Below are 8886 nucleotides of genomic sequence, written 5' to 3'. Positions count from 1 at the left end.
TCAAGTGACCAATAGACAGCTGTTCACCCAGCCCATCCACCGTGTCTGGGGGGAGAGCCACAGAATAGACACATGGTAGCTGGGAGCCCACCCTGTGGAAGGGGAAGTTTGGGGATCCTTCTCAGAGGATGAGAGAGACCCAGGAGGCACTTTCTGTCACCATAAGTAGTGACAAAGCCTGTATGCTGTAAAAAAGACAACTCTCCAAATGAAATATGTACCCTATTGCCAAGTCAGTAGCAGGCAAGTGCAACAAAAATGGAAAACAAGCTTGTCGTTTTCTTTGATTTCTTCTGAATCTGAAGCTCCTGTAAATACTTTCTGTTCTTTTAGAAGGTTTATAAATGATATTTAATGGAAGTCAAATTTGGTCTGCAGCATATTTTGTTCATTCAACTTTTCCCCATTATCTTGGGAACAAGATAATGTTCCCTAATGAACATCCCCTATTCCAGAGCACCAGCACAGCATCCTTTCCATCCATCTGGGAAATGAGCACAATATAAACCAGAGCAAATAGACTATCTGCTTTCTGATAGCAAGCATGATTTCAGGAGTTTCTCTGAGCCCGTGTCTTATGACTTCACCACATTTTCCTACACTTTCTGGAGGTCCAGCAAAGAGTCAGTTTTCCCTGGCAGTCTTGTTGGGGCAAACAATATCTCTTGCTGGCACCACTGCTTATTTTCTACAGAGCGATTGAGAGGGACTATACACCCCATGCAGATTATTTTCCCACCTGCACTTACCCATCATGGAACCTTAAGCAAAGCCTCCTCTCTGTCAACTTGTCACCTACAAAATCTAGATGTAAAATATCTGCTCTTTCTGGTACTCGATATGTTGGTTATCAAGATCAAATGAGTCCAGGTCTACATGTGGTAGCACCTTGAAAACAGTAGAATGTTCTGTACATGAAAAGAAATGGAACTTCTCTCACAGATGCTTGGTAGTGAGATCAATTGGCACAGGTTATTCTGTGCCCATTGTCGTAGTACAGAAGTAAAATCCCACTCTGTAAACGTAGATGAGCCTGTGGAGAATCGTTCCTCTGCTACCCCAACCCGCTGCTGCCCCTTGCAGTATCCCGGAGGCTTTTCCTCTCAGCCTTCCTCTTTACATACAAACACTTGAATAAGTCCATCAGAAGGAGGTGGAAGGTATGAGAACTTAACCCAGTTTGATTCTCCCAGAAAAAGCCTCCAGAAAGCTTGCCAGTGGGTTCAAAGATGATTTGTCACACTGGTCTGGTTTAGAAGTCCTTTGGCTCACCTGCTTTCTGATATCCCTTCCATAATTTTCTCCTAAGTTTATCATTATGGTCTTCTCTGATTTCCTTTGAATTTTTTTTAACAGATCATGCATTCCCATGCTTGAAATTACTCCCAAATGTCAAGAGGATGCTTACAAAATGCCAAAACAGCCCATCTTCAAATTATGTTCTGGATGTAGTAGCTTTTGCCCTAATTTTCAATTATTATACTTGAAACTTTTCCATTACTTCAATATTTTGTTTTGATAAATGTCAAATCTACAGAAAAATTAAAAGACTAGTACAATGAGCATGGGTGTATCCTTCTGGATTCTTCAACTGTTAACACTGTCCCACATTTATTTGCCTTCTGTCTCTGTCTCAAAATATCTCTCCCCCTCTGCTCGAGTGTGCATATTCGTATACGTCTGTATGTGTGCATATACACACACACATATGTATAGGTTGAACTATTTGAAGTCATAAGATGTTCTGGGCTCATCTTGGGCTTTCTCTACAACCAATTTGGAATCATCCATTTCTCCAAGGAGTACTGGTTTCTTTTAATGGAGAATTGTACTTAGAAACCACAGTCTGGGCTCTAGGTATACTTGATACTAAGGTGTCATTGCTTCTAGGCCTTTTTAGTGAACAAAACTAAGAAAACAGTTTTAAGAGTTCCTATCGTTGATGTTTCCAACTCAAATCCAGCACCCCTGAGTTCGTTCTCACCATCTCTTATTTCATATTTGTATCTTCCTTCTTCTACAAATGAGAACGCTTGTTTCCACCTACATCAGTGTATTTAGTCATGTGTTCTATCCTGCCGTACACACAAAATAGTTTCAGAATTACTGTATCCATACTACTGCTAGCAATAATACTTCTAAGTAAAGGTCAAGATTTCTTTGCCGTTCTTTCTTTCCTTAGGAAAAAAAAAACTGCAAAAAAGTTCCTTAATATTATAGAGTATGTGTCACTATATTATCAGTTTGATTATGTACCTGTGTTTATATTTACATTCAATTCTACAATTTTCTTCTTCCATTGCTCTTCAATTATTTTTGAACACATAAAATATTTACAAAGTTCAAAAGTCCATCTCCTCACTTTCACTCTGTGTGTCTTTTGCCCTAAAGTGAGTTTCTTATAGGCAACATATTGAAGGGTCTTGGTTTTTTTATCCAATCAGACACTCTTTGTCTTTTGATCAGAGCCTTTAGTCAATTAACATTTCTAGTAATTTTTTTTGCTCTATTTACATTTATTGATTCAAGGTCCAATTATGCACCAAACACTGCACAGGCACAGCTACGGGCTGCAGACGCAAAGCAAAATGAACACACACACACTTAGATTCTACCTCTATTGAACGATTTGATTCATGCCAAAACAGGTGGAGGGAGAGACGACACGTGGACTCTGCCCAGAAACTAAACTGGCAGAGATGTCAAGTTAGCAAACTGTTGAAAGTCACCCTTCTCCAAAAACGCACTTCTCAGTGTTATAAAAGTGCTTCAAACCTGAATGTGAACCCTGTGCCTGGCTTATAATTTCTTCAAGAAAGGAAAAACTGCAAAGAATTGTAGCTGAGTATAAGTATCAATTTTCCATGCAACATAAGCAAGAATTTAGTTGAAATACCTTACGTTATGAACTGAAATCAACTTGGCAAACTACAGTTATCCTGAAGTTTTATTCCATGAATTCAAATCGGCCTACTCCTGAAGGCTCCCCGTCCCAATTCCCCAGGATGGCTTTTCTACAATGATTTCAAGCATAGCACTGCCCGAGAACCTTTGGGTCGTGACCATGTGGGCTAGATGCACTTGGTGGAAGAAATCAGCATCAACTAAGCCTCAACTGTGACAACTCAAATAATAAGCACGATACATGGAATATTCTCCTGAGAGGCCTCCACAGTCATATACTCCACTTGCCAACAATCACCTAATTTTTCCACGTGGTTTTAAGACTTTTGTGCCTTGACTCTGTTAAAAATGTCAGCGAACACTAAAATCAGACCCAGTGTTTTCACATAAGCAAGTTAGAGGGCTAGTCTCTGGAAATCGAGAGATGTAGTTAGTTAACACTACTACTGAGTTTCTAAGTGCTTGGTTTTATGGGTGGATTCCAGGGCTATTTCAACACGAATTAAATCAAACATGCTTTCATAAAATTGTCATTTAAAAAGGATTCTGAAACTAAATGATGGAAGAGAACCACTGGAGATAAGAGGGGCATGGCATGGGATGAGGGGTGGGGGGAAATGCAAAGGAGAAACTGCAGGAGGGCAGAGTACAGTGGGCACTACACCCCCGTGACGCCCAGACACACGTGCATGTCTAATGAGGTTAACCTGATTTGCCTATAAGACAGACTGATCATCAGAATTCTTAAACTCGGGTTTCAATCACATGACGGAATTGAAAACATTAAAACAAGGAAGATTTGTGAGGTGGAAGGCAGGTAGTGGATCTTCCAATTATTATGCTTGCATTTCAAACTCCTGTTTTAGACTTTTCAAGTAAGCATGCACGTTCCCGAAGCCGTGGTACTTGGCCAAGTACACGAGCACCCCAGTTGCACACCGCCCATCTCTCTGCCGACAGAAGCTACAGTTGCAGATCCCGCGACAAGGTGGGCAGTGCCAGCTTGGGTCTAGCAGAGAGCATCCCTGACTTCTTCACCGTAACGGTTTCAAAGGCAGGGCCCACAGAACTGGCCTCGAACGCCCCAGCACTCTGGGTTTCTGCAGTTTGTCTTGGTATCCATAGTTTTCTGGCGGCACTGATGACAAGTTGATCCCAATGAACGGCTATAGATCTTCTCTCGAGAGTTGTTGCAGATGTTGTCCAATTCTTCCTCCGTGATTTCGTCCACTGGGCGAATTATATGGAGAAGGGGCATGGGTCCGGGGCGACGACTTCGGGGCATGTCATCTTCGTTCATGTAGCCGGCCACGGGCTTCCTCTTTCTCACCAACATGTATTTATCCTCCTCCTCCTCGTCCTCCTCGTCCTTCTCCTCCTCCGTGGGCAGGGCACTGTGCGACCCAAGGACCCGAGACCTTGACCTGGTGAGAGGACGAGCTCTCAGCTCAGGGTTTCTCCTGCAGGAGACACCTGGGAATGTGCGCCTTCGGGGTGTCTTTGGATGTGAACTGGAGCCTGGCAGGGAACGCCTTCCAGGGAAGGAGCCAGGAAAGCTTTCTAATTCTGACATGAGTTTTGCAAGCATTGCTTTGTTTTGCTTTATATTTAAAGCCCTTTTCTCCAAAAAATTCATGCCACTTTCATCTTCTGAATCAGAATTGCAATCGGTCACAGAATTCTCTGAGGGTTCGGGGGGCACTGCTCTCTTGTTGGCTGCTCCCCTGGTGTTTCGAGTTGGAAACTTCATGGCCACCCGGAGAGGTCCGGAACTTCTGCACTGACTGCAGGTCCGACAGCCCGTGTGGTCTGCCTGCAGCCTCTAGTCAATCAGAACGAGTGAGGCATTAATGCCTTGCTGATTGTTGTAGTCCTTCCATCTTGAGAAACCGCAAAACGATTCATCATCAGAGTCGGCATGAAAAATACTGGCCAGTTCGTTAGTGACATCTGGCCTTGGTTTCTGTAAAAATCCACAATGGTCTAACACCTCTCGCACCTCACTTTCTGAAAAGCCGCAGAAAGATTCCTTATCAGAGTCCTCATGAAAACCATTTGCCAGTTCTTCACTGACCTCTGACCTGAATTTAGGTTTTGTGTTTTGCAAAATTATCAGAAGCAAAGAGGTCACAACTGTCATCATAGAATGACAAGGTTTCCATGGAAATCAACTGGACAAATCTGAATTTCTTGAAGTTCTTTGCTCTGCGATCCTTTTGCTTCTTTTCTGGCTGAGGATTCCGCCTCCTACTTGAGGTAGAAAAAAGATGCAACTTCTCGCCTAGTTTCCACCAACAAACATCTCTGCGGTTTCATCTATTCTCAGTTTTACCTCCTTATCTTCTTTTGTTCGAGACTGTTTTTCTGTCTGTGGTTTAGATCAGTCATTTCTAGTAATTATTGATGGGTGTGTACTTATTGCCATTTTATTCCATGTTTTCCAGTTATTTTTTGTAGTCCTTCTTTTTGTTTCTCCCTCTGCAGTTTGATGACTTTCTTTTGTAGTATGCTTGGGTTCCTTTTGGTTTTTATGTATCTGTTGTAGGTTTTTGACTTGTGGTTACCATGGAGTTCACGTATATTGACACATAATTACATCTACTTGATTTAAACTGATAGTCATTTAAGTTCAAACACATTCTAAAAGACTTACATATTTTGCTCCCCCTTGCCACATTTCATGTTTTTGATGTCTTATTTTACATCTTCATACTTATCCCTTTACGGTTAATTGTAGTTATAGCTGCTTTTACAATTTTTTTGTCTTTTAATCTATTGAAGTGATAAAGTGCTTACTTACCTGATCTTCGGTCTTTTACATTGCCTTTCCTATTGGGATTTTCCCCCTCCTATAGATCTTTATTTCTTTTCCATTTAGAGAAGACCCTTCAAATTTCTTTTAGAGTAGGTTTAGAGTTGATGAATTCTTTTAGTTTTTACTTGTCTGAAAACTTGTTTATCTCTCCTTGTGTTCTAAATGATAATCTTGCCGGGTAGAGTACCCTAGGTTGCACATTTTTCCCTTTCAGGACTTTAAATATATCACGTCACTCCCTTCTGGCCTGTGAAGTTTCTGTGGAGAAATCAGCTGATAGCCTTATGGGGATTCCTTTGTATATGACTCTTTGTTTTTCTCTTGCTGCCTTTAGAATTCTCTCTTTATCTTTAACTTTTGACATTTTAATTATGATATGTCTTGGTGTGGGTCTGTTTGGGTTCATCTTGTTTGGGACCCTCCGTATTTCCTGTACTTGGATATTTGTTTCCTTCTTTAGGTTGGGGAAGTTTTCAGCCATAATTTCTTCAAATACATTTTAAATCCTCTTCTCTCTCTCTTCTCCTTCTGGAACCTCTATAATGTGAATTTTGGCACGTTTAATGTTATCCCATAGATCTCGTATGCTGCTTTCATTTTTTTTTAATTTGTCTCTCTGTCTGCTGTTCTGTTTGGGTGATTTCCATTATTTTATCTTTCAGATCACTTATGAATTCTTCTGTGTCATTTAGTCTACTATTCATTGCTTCTAGAGTGCTTTTTATCTCACATATTGAATTATCTTTTTTTTTTTTTTTTCCCGGTATGCGGGTCTCTCACTGCTGTGGCCTCTCCCGCTGCGGAGCACAGGCTCCGGACGCGCAGGCTCAGCGGCCATGGCTCATGGGCCCAGCCGCTCTGTGGCACGTGGGATCTTCCCGGACCGGGGCACGAACCCGCGTCCCCTGCATCGGCAGGCGGACTCTCAACCACTGCGCCACCAGGGAAGCCCCGAATTATCTATTTTTGATTGGGTCTTCTTTATATTTCCTAGTTCCTTGTTAAAATGATCTGTGTTTAGACCAATTCCCTTCCCTAATTCACTTCGCATTTTCATTACCAATGTTTTGAATTCTTTGTCTGACAGATTGCTTATTTCTGTTTCATTATTTTTTCAGGGGTTCTCTCTTGCTCTTTCAATTAACAGTAGTTTCTCTTCCTTTTCATTTTACTTAACTTTCTCTGTCTCTATGAATTTAGATGAAACATATGAATTGTGGTCTTGAAGCGGTGTTCTTATGTGGACTATGTGGACTGCATTTGCCCAGTCCCTTTGGTGGGAGTGCTGGATTTGATATGGACACCAGTCACATTTTTCCTCAGGGTGTGGTAACCACTCTCACCTTGGTAGGGGCTGTAGCTGGTGATGGAGGAGCTAGAGCTGGCTCTAGGTGTGAGGCAGGACTTCCTCTCTGTTCAGTGGCCATCACTGCCCTGTCCTGGGTGGGGTCTACTCCCAAGTTACTGGAGCAGCAGCCCTGAGGGTCCAGCTCAAGCTGGCTCTGTTCTCTTTAATGGTGTGTTTTTCTTTCTCCCTGCACTGAGACCTTTGCCCAAAAGGAGGGGAGTGCTAAAGAAAGTGGGGCTCATGTGCTTACAGAGGTCCGATGTGCTGCCTGTGTAGATGTCTGTGGCTCTGCTCAGATGCAGCCCACAGTTGCATCTTTTGCACTGTTGTGGTCGCCCCAGATCTAGTGCTAGGCAGTGGCATGGAGTGGGCGGGGCTGGAGCTTTTGCTCAGCCTGGGCTGGGGCACACAGTGAGGCAATGGTGGGGATTCCAGCAGCCACGCTGCTATCAAGTCTGGGCTGTTTCTGGGGTGCTTTTCGAGTAAGCACCAACAATGGCCATCACTGCCCCACCTGCACTACACCCAGGGACCCCAGGTTGCTTCTGCATCCCTAGGTTGTAGGTTGAGTCTTCTCCCAGATCCTGGCAGCCCTAGATCCACCGGCATGGAGTAGCAGGGATGGGTTGTTCACTCAGCTTGGACCAGGGAGCACAGCGAGGTGGCAGCTGCTAGGGCAGACCTCTCTTCACCCAGCCTAGAGGCAACCAGCAGCAGTGCACTCCTTTATGAGTGGAGGCTAAGCTTCAGCCTTTCTACCTGTCCCGGCAGTTCTCCAAGCAGCCAAGGGGGCTGGTCTTCTACATGTAGGACCCCAGGACTGGGATGCCCAGTGTGTGGCTCAACCCTCTCACTCCCCAGGGCGAATGCCTGGCTGTGTGATCTCCCTTTTCCTCTTAGTTCCCTCCCAGGGGCACAGGTCCCAACCAGATGGTTTCCTTCCCATCCTACCTGATTACATGTGTATCTTTCTTAGAGCCCTGATTATATAGGAGTCCATCTCCCAGTTTCCAGTTAATTTCCCATGAAAACTGTTCCACATGTAGATGTATTTCTGATGTGTTCATGGGGGAAGGTGAACTCCACATCCTCTTACTCCATCATCTTGATCTCCCTCCTCTGGCCTTAGACCTATATCTGGATTTTGAATCAACATTATAAAGGCTTTTCCCTGGCCTATAAAGAAATTGACCTATATTTTCTTCTATTCTTGTATAGTATTTTTACATTTAGAACTGTAATTAATTAGGAACTTTGGTATGGATCTAATTTTATCTTTTTTCAAATTGCTATCCAGTTGCCCCAACACCATTTAATTTATAAGTCATCGTTATTCCAGTAATGTTAGAGGCAGGCTGCTTTTATCATAATCACAATTTCCACTTGCACTTGAATCTACTTGGGGAGTTTCTGTCCTGTCCCATTAATCTGTCTATTCATGCACTATAAATGTGATACCTTTTCAACTGGGTTCACACAACAGCCACTCCTTCTGCCCTTGGTTCTTGGAAGGGGTGCAGGGAGGGGGTACCATCAGGCCCAGTATCTCACAGTCTAAAGACTTGGAAAAGTGTTTGTGATGGACAGACGCTAAGGTGATCCCAGTGATTCTGCCCTCTGGTATTCACACTTTTATAGATTCTCCTCCCCTTGAATGTGAGTGAGACCTGTGACTTGCTTCTAACCAATGAAATACAGCAAAGTTGATGGGATGTCATTCCCTTACATTACCTAAGACTGTCTTGCTAGCAGATGTACTCTTACTCTTCTGCTGGCCTTGAAGAAGCAGACAGCTCTGTTGTGAACTGTGGGGCGGAGC

General features: G+C 43.2%; 1 pseudogene; it reads right to left on the bottom strand.

Annotated features, from left to right (window-relative positions):
- Positions 1 to 3715: 3715 nt before the first annotated feature.
- On the bottom strand, positions 3716 to 7382 carry LOC132499866 (cell division cycle-associated protein 7-like; annotated as a pseudogene).
- Between the last annotated feature and the right edge of the window lie 1504 nt (positions 7383 to 8886).

This window comes from Mesoplodon densirostris, chromosome 12, assembly GCF_025265405.1.
Source record: "Mesoplodon densirostris isolate mMesDen1 chromosome 12, mMesDen1 primary haplotype, whole genome shotgun sequence".
In the NCBI taxonomy this organism is placed as follows: Eukaryota; Metazoa; Chordata; class Mammalia; order Artiodactyla; family Ziphiidae; genus Mesoplodon; species Mesoplodon densirostris.
This window is presented reverse-complemented; position numbering and strand designations above follow the sequence as displayed.